This window comes from Zootoca vivipara, chromosome 3 (genome assembly GCF_965207765.1).
Source record: "Zootoca vivipara chromosome 3, rZooViv2.hap1.1, whole genome shotgun sequence".
NCBI classification, from domain to species: Eukaryota; Metazoa; Chordata; class Lepidosauria; order Squamata; family Lacertidae; genus Zootoca; species Zootoca vivipara.
This window is the reverse complement of record NC_142586.1, coordinates 61,184,998-61,201,535: the sequence shown is the minus strand read 5'-3', so window position 1 is coordinate 61,201,535 and position 16,538 is coordinate 61,184,998. Positions and strand designations below refer to the sequence as shown.

The following is a 16,538-nucleotide window of genomic DNA, read 5'->3' as shown; positions in this document are numbered from 1 at the left end:
TTACAATTTCCCTATACACAATGAAGTACATAATTATGCCAGTATCGCTGTCAACATTTACCTCAAGGAATACTAAAGATTTCAAAATAAATTACTTGCTTCATGTTAACACAAGCCACTTAAGACAGATCCAGATGGCAACCATTTCTTGCACAGTGTAGGTTGCTTTTCGGAGCACTTGAAGAGTCCCAAGAAGAAAGCAATTTCTCCCCTACAACTCCCCCACCCCTGCATCACCAGTAAACTAAAGCCAGATAGCTAAGCTCATTCCCATATGGAATAAGCAACTGAGAAGGGTTGAAATAACACATCCAGTATCCAAAGCATTAAGCCAACTAATCATGGTCAAGAGTATAAAGTGCTAAGTAGAGTCCATATTGAATTGAATAACTAATGATGATAGAATTTTATAGCTGTAGAGTGAAGGGCTTTCTGTGCTGCTGCTGTTGAGAGCAAGTGTTTTGTTATATTTCGTTATATGTTGCTTGTTTTTGAAATCACATTGGTCTTTCTTTGAAATGATGATAATGATAATGATTCTTGAAACAAGTCTTCAGAAGATTCCAAGACTCAGAAACTTACATTTCAGAAGTTGCCGAATGCAAGGAGCAACATGACGTTATGTCAATGTGTTATGCCTTGTAGCAAGGAAGGGGAACCTATGGCCCTTTGTATGTTGTTGGACTACAACTTCCATCAGCCATGGTTAGGGATGATAAGAGTTGTAGTCCAACCATACGTGGTGGGCCACAAGTTTCCCCATCTCTACTATAGACTTTATATTTATAAGCAAGTCTAGAAATCTAGACAGGGATGTCCAATTGGCAGGCTGGAGGCAGAACACAAAGACGTCTAGTGGTTCTTTCCCCAAAGCATTTTAAATTTCCCACAAGTTAATGTGCCTTCTCGGCTTTTACATGTCATATATTATATTCTATATAAACACATGCATACAAATATGTGTGTGTGTGCAATTCCCTGGAATATATTATTTATTAATGAACTAAGAAGATGTATAGCCTGCCCTTCATTGGTGCCAGTACCAGGGTGGGGTACAACATAAAACAAATTATAAAAATTTCAGTAAAATAGAACACACAAAAACTCCAAGAAATAAAGAAAAGAGGAGCTTCTATTTTTCAGAAGCAAAGCAAAAAGCACTGTGAAATGAACACCAACACGACTGCTTACTAACATCTGGGCAAGAATGTTTAAACACAGGGGGGAAAGCCATGGGGCATACAGTTTATCTCCATGGGATTAATCAGTGAAGATTATTACAGGAACCTTGTGGTGCTACAAACATGATTTTCCTTTTGAGAGAATCAAATTCAACAAGCCTGGAATGCCATAAAGAGCTGATTCTTTCATATTCATTTCAGCATGTTCCATTCTCTCCCGAGTGAGCTTTTACACAGGTGCCCATGAGGGTAGCACGGCATCTAAAAATGGCCGTTATTCATACGACAGGCATTTAAGAATTCATTGACTGCTCCTGTTCATTTAGGGTATTGTGGAATGCATAATTATCCCCACTGGGAAAAGAAAACAGATGTATGGATGAAAATATGAAATCTCAGGGACACATTTGACGCTTCAACAAAGTTAGTGAAATAAAACTTGGAATTGTTTGTTTCTTCAGAGGGAGAAATGTTTTAGACACTCAGCAAGTACTTCCTTGTTTACAGGGCTCTCGACACATACCGGTACATCTGTAGGAGTGTGGGACTCTTTCAGAGGAAGCATAGAGGTGGTGAGTGGGGCTAACCTGTGTGGTCTCTGTGCGTTCTTACAATGACTAGAGGGGCCTGCGAGTGAACTATGTGACGCGAGTGAACTATGTGACGTTTAATAGAACACTCTTGCAGTGGTTTCTGTGTTTTCTTCATAACCATATGTAGCTTCTTTGTATTTATTTCCTTTTCAACCCCTTTCATCTGCTTAACATCTTGTGATATTTGAGAGTGATTTCTTCACATATATTCAGACTTGTAGATTGACTCCTCAGGTATCAGTAATATAAGTGCAGCTGACAAATGTTAATCACCTTGTCCCCACCAATTTGACCCTTTAAAACTGAGATAGCAGAAGCAAGCACTCCTCACTGCTGAATTTTTAAAACATTCCACAGTGGAAATGAAATCACAGAGGGTTTTTCAATCTTCCAAGTTACACTTCCTTTCATTACCCCTTGCCAACGGTCTCTCTCCATTTACACAATTATGATGTAATATTGCTTCTCCATTGGTTGGTTATCTGGGGTAGATTCTGTTTATACATGTACTGTCTCTGAACTCAAATGCAGTGGACTAAATTTAAGAAAAACCTACTGTAATGTTGTGAAAAGGTTTTGCTGCAGCATTTTTTACATGGTTAGCACCACTATATTAGTATCTAACAAAATAATACAAAAAGCTTGATCCTAAAAACAGCAATGAGGGGAAAGGCTCTACATCACTGCTGAATCATCATTTAAGAAGTTTCATTTTTTTCCTCCTTGAAAAAAGTTCCAAATTTTAAATGAAAGCTTGCGAAGATTATGCCTGTGCACTTGTGCAGCCCTGACCGTTTGGTCAGGAAAGGATACGGTATATGCAGCTTATACACACCCACACACACACACCCAAACTATGGTAGAGGTAGGGCGTGTTTTGTGGTCTGAGGGTTGGCACTGTCTCTTGGCCAACTCTTTGGGGCCACATGCTAGTGGTGGGGAATGCTAAAACCAAAGTGTATGGGGCCAATCCACACTTGCACACATACACAGACAGTCACACAACATTAACATAGGCACCTAGAATCTCTGTCTTCCCTTTCTCTTTTGTTTCACTCAATCCATCTATTGCTCTATCTTCCCTTTCATCTCCTCCTCTTCACATTCTCCCTATTGGACCAGCAGGATTGTCAATGGGGCCAAATGTTGTCAAGGTGAAGAGCAAAAGGAGAACACTATGACAAGAATTCCTGGGAGGCTGGAAGCAGGAAGTGTGGTGCACCATCATTCTTATGGATAAAGCAGTTGGCCAGAGGCAGGTGTACCACTGGCAAAAGTGTCCCATGGCCCTGCAGTGTTGTGTTAGCACTGCCAATGCCAATATCAAAATTGTCATTGCCAGTAAATTAATTGTGGCTAGTGGCAGGCCACTGGGCATGGCTTGGGCCAGATTGGGTCCATGGGCTGGCTGTTCCCCAGTCACAAGATATACAGGCAGAAATGTAATTAAACTAATATAGAACCCTTTGGTGGGCACTAAAAAGCAAACAAACTAGAGATGTCAAAAACAAAAAAATACTGCCTAATTTAGACTATACACCTGCCCACTCAAATGTATTATGAACTGAATGTCATTTCACCATCTCAGAAAGTTAAACAATGTTTTGTTCGCCCACAGGCAAAATTCAGGCCAACCAGTTTGTTCTGTAAATTCACGTGCAAAAGTTCTTTAATGTTAACTCTTTACTATCAGTGAAGTTCTCATTTGAATCCTCATTCCCTCTGAAAGTCTGGACTATAAAGCTGGCTACTGTATGGTGCAGGCACATAAATTCTTTAACGCTAACCTTTACTCTTGATGAAACTCCTTTTGACTGCCATGAACTACGTGACTAGAGACCACCCAGCCAGACTTGTCATTTGTTTGGCAAGTCATCTTTTCTCTCTGGGTCAGTTGATTGTTTCTTGCAAATGTTTTCGTTAGTTACTTTCCCCCTGCCCTCATTCTGATCTAAAACCCTCTCTTACTCCTGAAGTTATTTGTTTTGGCAGGAGGAGACAGCGACTGAATTTCCAGGGAACTCTCAATCATGCTTGGTGCTAGGAACTAGCATTCCTAGATCGCAATATGACAGGGACCAGAACTCTTAGAAACAGGCTACCTTTTTTCCCTGAATGTACCTGAGGAAAACAAACTCAAACAGATTGTTGAACAGGTAAATGCTGCAAAGGGTGAACATGTCAAGGTGAAGAGCCATGGCTCAGTGGTAAAGCATCTGCTTTGCATGCAGAAGATCCCAGCTTCAATCCTCAGCATCTCCAGGTAGGGCTGGGAATGTCCTCTGCCTGAAATCCTAAAGAGCTTCTGCCTGTCAGTGTAGACAATACTGAGCTCCAGTAGACCAACAGTCTGACTCGGTATAGGGCAGCTCTCTGTGTAAACTACCCCAACTGTTTCATTCACCTTCATTTGCTTTCACCACCATTGCCTTCATTTTGTACCCGGTTGTGTAGACCGCGAGACTTTTTGCTGGCATGTGTTTTTCTAAGCATAGTGCTTAGGATATTTTAATACAGGTAAACACATAAATAAATCGCCACCGCTTTCACAAAGCTGAGCGGGCTACCAATACAATACGGTTCACATCCTAATCTTTAGGGAGAATCCTTTCATAGGAAAATAAGGAGAGCTCTGTTGGATCAGGTCAATGGCCCATCTAGTCCAACATCCAGTTCTCACAGCAGGACCTGAGCACAAGAGCACCCTACCCTCCTACATTTTTCAACAACCTTCACACCCTGTGTGCACTCCATATAGGTCCATCTACCATCTGATATGTGCAAGTCTCCTCAGACATGTACAATTGCACAGACACATACAAATAAAGACACAAAATAGTCAATGCTGCTACATTCTAACAGGCAGCAAGGCAGGCAAGGCATCCAATGCTTGAAATTTAAGTTTAATAAAATTAAGGACCACAAAATTCCCCCCCCATATGTTCATTTCCCAATTATCTCGTCTCCAGACTGGTACAGATGCGTTGACAACCTGCCAGTCTTTTAATTTTGTTCTCTTTTAATTTCAGGCTCCTGATAAAAGTTTTCAAACTCAAACTTTTTTCCTCCTTACAGGTTACCAATGTGCACCAGCCAAAAAAAAAGAGAGGGCATCTAATCACCACACATATAAAAACATCAAGATAGCTACAAACCTATACATACAAGTAGGCAAAACCCCAGCTGCACTCAAGGAAACTACTTGAAGCTGTGGTTAGGGTTCAGTCTGTCTGAAATTAACATGAAGCAAATCCCTTTGACAGCAAACCTTTTCCAAGGCAAAATACCCAAAGTATTTTAGCTGCTGATCGTTTTGTTTGCAAGTGAAAATGTAAAACCTGTGGCATGATCTCTCAGGGGAAGCTGAAGCCTCAATCCACACACAACAAGCACAACCCAGTGAGACTGCTTCCTTCCATACAGATGTAATCAGGAGCATCTCAGTTTGGTCACTGCTAACAAGGACTTGCTGTCATTGATAAAGCACTCTTGGCTCTATAGGGCAGATGAAGCCGCTTGCAGCATTTTGAATCCAACACTTTAGCTATCCCTTCCTACAATAAATCAGCTCCTATTTCTCCTGCTTCCAGCACAGCAGGGCAAGCAGCATGTTAAATATCTGTTCTTCTGCATCAAATGGTGGAGGGAGGGGGACCTACCACAGAAATTACAAACAATACAGGTCCAGTTTCCCAGTTTCAGAACACAAGTGTAACTTTGTCTTTATTTACAGACACCTATAACTTTAGATAAAAGGGACGCGGGTGGCGCTGTAGGTTAAACCACAGAGCCTAAGGCTTGCCGATCAGAAGGTCGGCGGTTCAAATCCCTGCAACGGGGTGAGCTCCCATTGCTCGGTCCCAGCTCCTGCCAACCTAGCAGCTCGAAAGCACGTCAAAGTGCAAGTAGATAAATAGGTACCGCTACAGCGGGAAGGTAAACGGCATTTCCATGTGCTGCTCTGGTTCGCCAGAAGTGGCTTTGTCATGCTGGCCACATGATCTGGAAGCTGTACGCTGGCTCCCTCGGCCAATAACGCGAGATGAGCGCCGCAACCCCAGAGTCGGTCACAACTGGACCTAATGGTCAGGGGTCCCTTTACATTTACCTTTATAACTGTAGATAAATGAATGTAAATTTAGAAAGGAAGAACCACACAGAAAAAAGAAAGCTTTGCATGCAAACCCTTGCATAGAACTACTGTTGTACTCAAGCAGCTTGTAGACATGCATGTAAACAAAGCTATTAAATCCTCTTAAAACTGTCACTAAAAGATAACACTGTATAGAATGATATCAATTGTGAATAAAGTATAGGTAAATCAAAGTGTAACTGTTGGGCCATTGGTTATGCTTGTTTTTTAAAAGCATAATTATTTTTTTTAAAAAAAAAGATTTTTATTGCTTTTCAAACAAGACAGACACAAACAAAACATATAATATAACACTGTCCGTTCGTTTTCCCTCCACACACCGGTCCACTTCTGCCACCAGTGAGACCCGTGTGCTTTAAGAATCAAAGGGGTCCAATTAAGAATTGAGTTCAGCTTCCCCCCTCCCTCCTCCCCCCATATCCCCCCCCCCCTGCCACTGAGAGAACAGGGAGGAAGGAGTTATGGGGATTTGCATCCCCCAACTCTTTCATAATCATATTTACTAACATACAACACAGGGGGGGGGAAAGAAAAAGAGAAAAAGAAAATTGGGAAAAGTTAAAACTTCCCAGTTCTTATTATTTTAACATTTTAATTGCGACTCCCTTGATAGTCTTCCTCATGGTTTTCCTAACCAATTCTGATTACTTGTGGCGAATTTTCCAACTCAGTTTCAAATCTTAATCTTATAATATTAACTCAATCCTCCTCCTTTTCCATGCTGCCCTCCCACGGGTCCCCTCCTGCCACAAGAGGAACCCGCAGGGCACAGCACTTCCAAGGTTCCATTTCCTCCTCACCCATCTGGGCACCCCCTGCCACTGGGTGTCTCAGAATAAGGAGAGGGGGGTAGGCAGCTTTCTGCCTAAACACCTCACTTAACTTACAAAAATTTGCAATAACTTAAAAATTCTTTCCCAAACCATTCTTATTCTCCCTTAGGAAAACATAACTTTTTTCCCTTTCTTTTTTACCATCCATCTCCTCTCCCTAAGTCTTTTTCCCCCAATTGGTTCAGCAATTCCATTATCAAGCCAAGATTTCGAAAACCGTCTTTTAAAAAACCGAAACAATACCTTTTAACTAAAATTTTTACCCCACACCCATTCTTTCCCAAATCCATCTCCAGACCTTTGCCCCCCCCCTGCCCCTGTCCTTCCCATCCCTCAAAAACACCACTCCACATTTTAACCCCTCCAGGATTTTCAATTCCATTAGTCTTTAAGTTCCTTTGGCTCTCATCTTCTTGTTCTGCTTGTTTTTCTCCCTTTTGAAATCCATATTTTGCTTCATCCCAAACAAATTTGTCATAGTCCAAGTCCTCTTCAGTACTTTCATCCAGTTGTTTCTCCTCACACACAGTCTCCGACTCAGCAGTCTCCAAATCTGAATTATCCTCTAAGTTCTGGACTTGGACTTCAGTCTCGACTGGTGATAAGTTGGGATGTTGCCGTTCCTTGTAAAAGTCTTCCCATGACAACAAATAGTTCAGCACAGTCTCCTGGAAGGCTCGAGAAAGCTTTGTTTTCATACTTCTCGTAACCGCAGATAAACAGGGGGTAGGGAACAATGGGTACTGGAAAATTCCTTTCTCAGACGATCGACTCCATTTTGGCTGTTCTTTTCCTTAGTTCTTAACTCAATCCCAAATCCGTTCTTACTTTCGATTTAAATAGTTCTATCACGTTTTCAAACAATTTTTTACTGTTCACAACAATGCAATCAATCCACCCGGTCTTTTAACAGTTTGACAGCTTTTGACAGCTGTCAAAGCGCTCTTCCCCTTAATACCGCTGTACCTCAAGGGGTGCCGGACTCGGGGGCTGAGATGGTTCCAAAAGAGTCTTTTTTTTCCCTTCCGGGTCCACAACTCCAAATTCTTTCGTTGTTCGGCTTGGGTTTTTTTTTAAAACGCCTCCCAGTTTCCCATTAGGAAGAGACCGACTTCCGTTTCTTTAAAGTCTCTCCTATTTTTCCAATCAGCAAATTTAGAGTCCAGATCAAAGTTCCACTTACTTCTTTGGAAATCTTTGAATTAAATCGGAAGAATCCGCCGCTTGCCGGGTCAGGACTCGGAGCTTCGCTTCCCGGAGGTAAGATGTGGCCCAAAATGGCTCCCGCGGTTCAACCCCGCCAGCTTGCGATCGCTCTATTGAGCTCTCGCGCGGCGGGGGATCCGCCAAACGGAGCAGCCGCTGGACGCCTGAGTCACCGGAACTCTCTATCCGGTGCTTTTACGGGGAGTCCGCTCGCTCTGCGGACTTCCCCCCCCTCCGAGAAGCCAGGGACCTCGACACGCGAAGTCCCTGCGTCCTTCTCACCGCCGCGACGAACCGGAAGTCTTTTAAAAGCATAATTAAATTACTTAAGAGCTCACCTTGTTTTAATATCGTATCTGGTGGGTTTTTTTAAAAAGAGAATCTTCTATGCTCCCATTTAAGCAAGGTCATTAAATAATACCCAAAACCTTATCAGGAACACCCCAATACAGTCTGCATCACCTCCAGAATAGTGACATGCAGCTTGAGACATAGACACTCTTGTTGAGCAAAGGGTCTCCAATAGCTAACACCTGGTGAATTTTCATCCTTTTAATAGCAGCATTTTGGAGTGTGGGAATGTTTATTTCTGAAGTCTCCAGAACATATACATACACATACATGAGCCTTGGCAACCCAAAAAAAATGACTCTGACAACAAGCCAGAACTATAGAATTACTTTCTAATTTTTCCCATTTTAGTTTTTTAACTGCTATGAGCCAACAATATAAGTGCCAGGAGAAAAAAAAAAGGCAGACAAAAACAAATCACACTCCTGCTCTAAGTGGAGACATGACCTTCACACGTGCATGCATGCGTGCACATGTGTGTATACACACACACACACACACACACAGCTTCCCCCAAGTGCTCAGAATAATTAAAGGGTCACCAAGCAAAGCTCATGGAAGGCACTCCATACCATTGAGGCCACCTGATCCTCAAGTAACAGCAATGGCTCCGGAAGGTATCCCAAGCTGTGTACCTTCTCCTTTGGAGGGATTGTAACTCCATCAAGACCAGGCAACCTCTCATCCATCTGGTCTAGACTCTTAAGGAACCACCCACTCGGAGTTCCTCAGTCTTATCTGGGGTTGTACTGGTCTGCCCTCAGAGGCTGCCCATTTAGCCCTTAGGGAGTTCCTTACTAACATGGTCACACCTCTGTCAAAATCCTGGTCAATCTCTAGAAAACCAATGGGAACCTATGGTCTTCTGGCTGTTTTGGACTACAACACCCATCAACCCTAGCCAGCATGGCCACTAGTAAGTGGTGATGGGAGTTGTAGTTTATCATCTGGAGGGCCACATGTTCCCCATCCCTGATCTAGAATAAAGTGAAGGCCCACGAAACTGGACGTAATTCCCCACTACCTAGGCATACTCTCCTGCTGACTGAAGACCATTGTGCTTCCTGGTATCCCAGGGAAGTTGAGGAAGCAGAAATAATGGACAGGATTTTGTATTTTCTTGTATTACAATTTGAGCTCTTTGGAATTCAAATTGTAATACAATGCAATATGTAAGAAATAAAAGAAACAACGAAAATACATTTAAAAATAATAAACAATTGCTACAACAAGTAGAAAACTCATTAAGTGATCCATCAAGACCCTCAGCATTTTTCAAGTGGTCCGGCAGGGTGTGTGTTGGAAACTACTGTCCTAGACAGCCAAGTAACTTGTGTTCCCAACAATCAACCAACATGATAACTGCTTTGACATTAGGAAAATGTGTAGGAATCCAATTAAAAGCTCACATTCAAATTTCTGACTACTAGAGCCAACTAAAACAGCCAGGATTCTGCTGCAGCAACATCAAATATATATAAGCAATCCCCCATATCATATAAGCAAGCAACAAGTAATGCATTTTTTACAAAATAAGTTATCCTTACATGAATACAATAGTAACACTGATTTGCATCTTTTATAATGATTTACAACTTTCTCCCTTGTTCGAAATCTGTGACATCAATTTTCTTGGTGCTGAACTTCTTACTATTAGAGTAAAAATGCAATGGGAGATTTGGGGGTGGGCATTAGCAGCTGGAAACTGAAACTTGCAAGCAGCAGATCTCCTTTGAAAGAAGCAGACAGAACTGCCCCCACAGGAGCTGCTTTCTAAACACATCACTAAATGAATCGAAAACTGGCACATTAAAGTTGCCACTACAGCTTGCTAACCTTCAGTATCTGATCTGAACTTTTACAGTTAATAGCTGCAATTACAACACAAGGTCCAGCTATTGGTAATAATTACCAGCTCTCAAATCAAGTGAAACACAGCAATTAATTAAGACATGTTATGCTAAGGGTGTTTAACCAAACAAACAAACAATCAGAACCAGATACTTTCTAATATGTTTCCGAATGCCACTCAAAACATCTCTTTCTAATGCCAACAACCGTAATGATACCCAAAGAGCAGCATTTAATATATTTGCACGCCTCTTCCCTTGAAACTTATCCCTTCCACTGAGCAAAACCCAGTGGTGTCAACCAGCATTATAGTAGTACTATTGCACAGCATGTGTACATTAGTGATACTCTAAGTATTAATTTCAAGCCTGGAAAAGATGCAGGTTAGAAAATTTGTTTCACTCCTTTTGCTATATGTCAACTTTTGATGTGCCATTCTAATTGAAAGAAGCAAAGTCAAGGTTTAGAATTTGCTGCATCAATGCATTTTTTCAGATACCAAACACATCTCTAGTACTTAGGAGAAAAGGAAACATTTTAAGAAATATAACCAATGCATGACCAAAGTACCACATTTCCCCAGCATTACTCTTATTAGGCTGCTTGATACAATCTGAAGGGAGTAAAAGAGGGAAAAGAAAGGTGAGAAAAACACTGTTCACATTTGATGGAGCCACTGAACTACTTGCAAACTTAAAACGAAAAGAAAAAGCTAACCTCATTTCTTTCAGCAAGAAGTTATGAAATGCTTTCTGTTGAATGGCAAGTGTTCAATTGCATCACTCCATGAAAAGGCCCCTTATTCTCATAACTGGGCACTGCTGGATAGTTCTGTTACTTATTAAGAAAGCACATGGAGGAGTTTGAATTAATGCTACAGGCAGTACAAGAAAAAATGCCAATGCAGAATACTTTTTTTAAAAAAAACAACAACAACCTATGAGGCACTGGGTATTCTCCCAGAAAAAAAAAAGAATAGTGAGAATTTTCTTCTTCTTAAAGAAAAGTAAAGAGTTTAAACTCGTCTTCTTCATACCTTTTCAAATGTTGCCAGTAATTCCCGTAAGCTGAAGTTCAGGCCAATCATTCTTCACTCTCCCTTTGGCACCTACATCTTCCTAGCGAAGGTTTTCAAATCAACAGGTCTGTTGCCTTTAAAAGGTGTGCATACATGTACTTTCCCAACTATACCTCTTCAAAGTTCTTTGGAAAATCCTGATCAGTGGCAGCTTAGGCCGCAACATCATTCTGCTGCCCCACTGTGCCCAATTGTTTTCAGGCTGGATAGTTCAGAGTAAGTAAGCTTAATTCTACTTGTTCTATTAACCAGGTTCCATGAGGCTGGCATGTTTTCCTCGTCTCACTAGACCGCCCAGGATTCCCTTTTGCTCACCTCACTAATGACCTGCAGGCCCAAAATATTTTCTCTCCTGGGCCCCAAGCTCAACGTTTGGTCTCAATTACACTCTGCAAACGACGCTATATCCTCATGGCACATAAAAGAAAGAAAGGAAAAATACTCTGCCAGTGTTTCTCCATTCATTTACAAACGATTTTTGGCTAAAAATAAAAAAAAATTGTGCTGGAAAACAACAGCCAACTTGTGAAAAAAGTTAAAGTAGGACAAATTGCACTTCCGTCTGAAGGAAAAAAGGCATCACCAAATGCTGGAAAACAGGCTACCTCTTTTCTCCTGTTCTCTCTCACCACACGCTGTCCTGGTGACCAGCAGACTTGTGTTGCTATGGAAATAACCAAGCCAGTTTCACTCCATTTCCATCTGCCTGACTAGCCTAGGGGATGCTGCTCTGCTTTCCAATAGGAGGGGGGAGAAACACCAGGAAAAAACCGTTATTCACTTTGTTTCAGTAAAACTCCCAAGCAAAATCTCAAAAGATATATAAACTTCCCAACCTTCACGGGGATCTTGTCCTTTAGATCCCCCCACTAGCTCTGGCAACAGTGTGGCAATCCATCCCTAGGATATGTTTATTATTTTAATCTGCACCCTCCCTTCCACCACCCCCTGCTCTCCTCTGAAGCTAAGCCCACTCCCACTTCCTGGAGGCCTCCCTCCCTTACTGAAAAAAAACTTTAGTACCTATAGAGGAATGGAAAATCCTGGGCCATCAGCTCCTGCTATTTTACAACTTCTCTCATTCTCTTCTTCCAAAAGAAACCCAAACATTCATTCTTCCAGACTACGGCTTTGGAAAAAAATAACATTAAAACAAAACAAAAACGGTTAAAAGTAACAGTAAATCTTGCGCCAAAGCCTGCTGCTGCTCTGCTTCCATTACCTCAGTCTCAACACACACAGATTGTTTTCATATGAGGCCTTTTGCTCTCATTTCAGTAGGAAACCTGACACCTGGAGTTTTGCTACTAGGCAATCACTTCCGATTTGCTAACAGAAAGAATAGAAAAGAAAAAGAAATTCCATTCAAAAAGTGAAAAGAGTGCACAGTTCAATTCTTGCCAATGTTTCCTTTACATCTTATGGAGGAGGTGTACAAGCAAAACGCTTCGCTATATTTCCCAGCAAGCAAGCAATTTCTGAAAACTGAACAGTCACAAAGCCTCTCAGCATTGCAACTCTTACTCATATCAGTTCCATCTAAAACCTGCCAATGGCTTCACTTAACATCAGTGTGGCCATCAGGGTGCAGATGCCCAAACCCTGTGAATCAGGTAGCGATCAGAGGAATACTACTCTGAAAGCGCTGCTGCAGAAGAACAGACTTAGTAAAAGAAAGAACATTTGCAGATTTTTATTTCACTTGTGTGGGAAAGGTATCTTTTGCTATTAAAAAAAGTTTGTGAAATGTTCATCATAGTATAGGAACACAGAGGTGGAGTTTGCATGTCATGCTGCACCATAGTTTAGCACTATGTGCATGAACTGGACCAAATAAGTCCCTCCTCCCTCACAGCTGAGACTTTGAGAGCTCCCCCCCGGCTTCCTTAAATAATTGTGGTTTATCACATAATCTGCTCAGATCCTGACCAAGCCAACTTCAAACTATGAGTTATGAAGCTAAGTTAACCATAGTTCATATCAACAACAACCTATAGTTTGGACAACACAACAATCCAACTTTAAGTAAAAAGTGAAGTTAAGATCTCCCCTCCAATAGCTCAGTCAGTAAAGCATATTCTTAATCCAAGGGTCGTAGGTTTGAGACCCATGTTTGGCAAAAGATCCCTGTCTTGCAGAGGGTTTGGCTAGATGGTCCTTGGGGTCCCTTCCAACTCCTCTGTGGTTCTACCCTAACTACCAGCCGTTGGAAGCCTTTTCCTTCATGCATCTGCCTAATGCCTCCTCCGACCGACAAGATACCTCATGATACATAGCTCAGTCAGTAGAGTATGAGACTCTTACTCTCAGGGTCATGACTTTGAGCCCCATTTGGGGGGAAAGATTCCTGGATTGCAAGGGGTTGGGCCTCTATGGTCCCTTCCAATTCTATAGTTCTGAGTCTGTGATTCTATCATGTAAGAGGAAAAGAGTGGGGGGGGGGGTGCGCAAGGCCAAGGCTTGCTCATTCCAGTTCATACACATCATACTAAACAGCGTGAAATGTGAACACTGGCATTCATAAAAACATTGTTCCATAGCAAAGATGATAATGTATGCCAGATGAGTTGCAAGAGAGATGTAGGCTTCTATTCAACATGACCAACCTATGAAGAAACCTTTGGAAAAGCTTGGGCCATTTCGGTCCCCATTTTAAACATCCAAGCATGTCAGTTAGATGCGGAAATGCAAAACAAAAGCAGGCTTCTCAAATCCACCTCCCTCCCACTAATTTCACTACTACCTGTACACCTGAACAGCTTTCAACAGAAAATAAATAAATAAATCAGATTCAAGAAGTATATAAACATATAATCAACTAATAGTAATCATTGCCATAATTATTTGCAATACCACAAGTATACCTGTTTGGCACAATTAGATAAATAAAGACCAAGTTTAATATTAAAAGTCAAGTCACCTCAACATACCAAATGCTTACAGGAACAAAAGACCAGGAAAGGGCTGTTATCTTCACCCTGTAGGGCGGCAATATTTCAAAAAGTGAAAATTGTTGAGCTTTTTTTTGGCCGGGGTGTGTGGTGTGCAAATGAGTTGTGGTTTTTTAAAGGAAATTCGCTCAAAAATAAACACTTCTGAAATGGGTTGCCATATGCCCAGGATTTCCTGATTGTTGGAAATTTCGCCAGGGCGCTATTTCCAATGGACAACTCCCGCATGTCTGGGAAATTCTGGATGCACTGTATGGCATCCCTACTTCCTGTGAGTATGGCTCTTCTTGTGTACTAAGTGAAATCCCATGTTCAGTTATTGTATACCTTCAAAATAAAAAAACTAGAAGCATATATTGCCATAATGTCATGCTTGCTGGTATCTGCATGATGACTGTCACCAGACTGCTAACTAAACAGATCACTGATCTCACCCAGAATGGCAATTTTTCCTCTTCCTGTGTCCAGTGGTTACATAAGCTGACGTGGTTAACAAATATTGCTGTCCTAGACCCACTGGAGCAGACACAGTGTAACTAAACGACAGACCAAGACTGCATACTGATGTTGCCAGTACTGGTTCCATCTTCCACAGAAATGTATAGCTGCTCTAAGAATTTCCCTCTGTTATTCTGCAATTCACTTAAATAAGCACCCTTCCCCTACCTGATGTCCTCCAGGTGTTTGGGACTACAAATGTCATCAGACCCCAGCCAGTGTGGCCAAATGGTCAAGGGATATCTGGAAGCCACTGCAGTGGGAAACACTGTTTTAAAGCAAATTTAAAGGCTATGTGACTAGCATGGACGAGATCATTCTGTAGCAAAGGGTGCACAATTATGTTCTACTATATTATTGGACATTTATCTCTCTCTCTATAACACAATTGCTCTTGCAATGAGAAAGCTCAACTAATTATTGGATTTTCTTGCAACTGTAACTCACACTTCCATGTTAAATACCTGGGGTGCACTGGGGAGCCCCTTATAAACAGAAGCTTTACATTCTTCATCTTTGAGAAAGAAATAAGCATGGAAATGCAAAACCATGAATGCAAAACACTTTAATTCCCAGACAAAAAAAAAATGTCCAGCTATGGTTTATATCCCTGTGTAATTACAAAAATATGGTTCAGTTTTGTATGTGTGCAAACCCAGAATCCAATTTTTCTAGCAAAAAAACCCACAAGCACTATAGAGAAATACAGACTTTACAAAAGACTGAAGACACCAAAGACTCTAGGAAGCTGGCATTCTGACAGTTTAAGCACTTGTGCAAATAAGTTTCAGCTAATCTTTTAAGGATGAAACTGGCTTACTGCCACAAGCTGAACGATAACACAGATCACCTCTGAAAAAAAAAATGCCCAATGAATTTTGCAATTGAGTTTTTATGAAGGATATAACAGGAATGTTCTGGTGCTATTAGCACATCCTCCATTAACAACATTACCAAATACACTAAAAAAAGAGGTGCTTTACATGTACACAGGTCTATCAATAGAATGTTTATGCCAATGCTGCAACTAGATAAATCAGTGCTAGCAATAAAGAGTGTGAGGCTTTAATGTTTACCGCTTACACCAGTTAACACAACCACTATAAAAGAGCTTTCAGAACTGCTGTGCATGTTCTTTCAAACAGACTGCACAAATTCCATACAGGATATGACTTAATAATTAAAACTAAGTTCTGAAAAAAGCCTAAATAGAAATGAATGTGCAATCTATAAAATTGCTATTCAACGGTCCAAAAGCCCAAAATCTGTATTGCAATGCTCACACACTATCTATTCTGTTTGAAACAGGGCAAGATGACACATGTACACACATACATGTAGTGCTGATGACAACAGCAGTGCTTAAAAGTTTACGAGTTTTCAGAAAAAAGTAATTTTAATCAAGCACAGAGCTATGGAGCAGCCACAAAAACAAAGCTTTAGAGTTAGGAATATGTGAGTGGAACTCAGTCCGGTAGAATCAATAAAACTGAAATTACACAGAAAAAAATGAAGACATTCCATTACTTCCATAAAAAGGAAAAATGCCTGGTTGACTCTGACATGACCCTATACCTATGAAGTTGAATTAAACTATAGAAACCACCTCACTATGTTTTCACAATATCTTTCACATGGATTCTGCTGCTCAGCTTGTTTTTAGACAATATAAAATAATATACTGGGCCACAGATATTGCCTCTGCAAAGTTTCCCTGATGTTTGAGAGTATGACAGTACAAGGGTTTGTGAAGGAAACATTAATGCATGGTGGTTTGACATTTTAAAACCTTCGCTAAAAACAAATAGTATCTTCTTTTCTTCCCACTGCCCCAAGCACAATT

General features: G+C 41.1%; 1 protein-coding gene across 7 annotated transcripts in view; it reads right to left on the bottom strand.

The window, feature by feature from the left end:
- UTRN (utrophin) overlaps positions 1-16,538 on the bottom strand; it is a 345,054-nt gene that overhangs the window by 125,557 nt on the left and 202,959 nt on the right. The gene's annotated exons all lie outside the window — the stretch shown is intronic.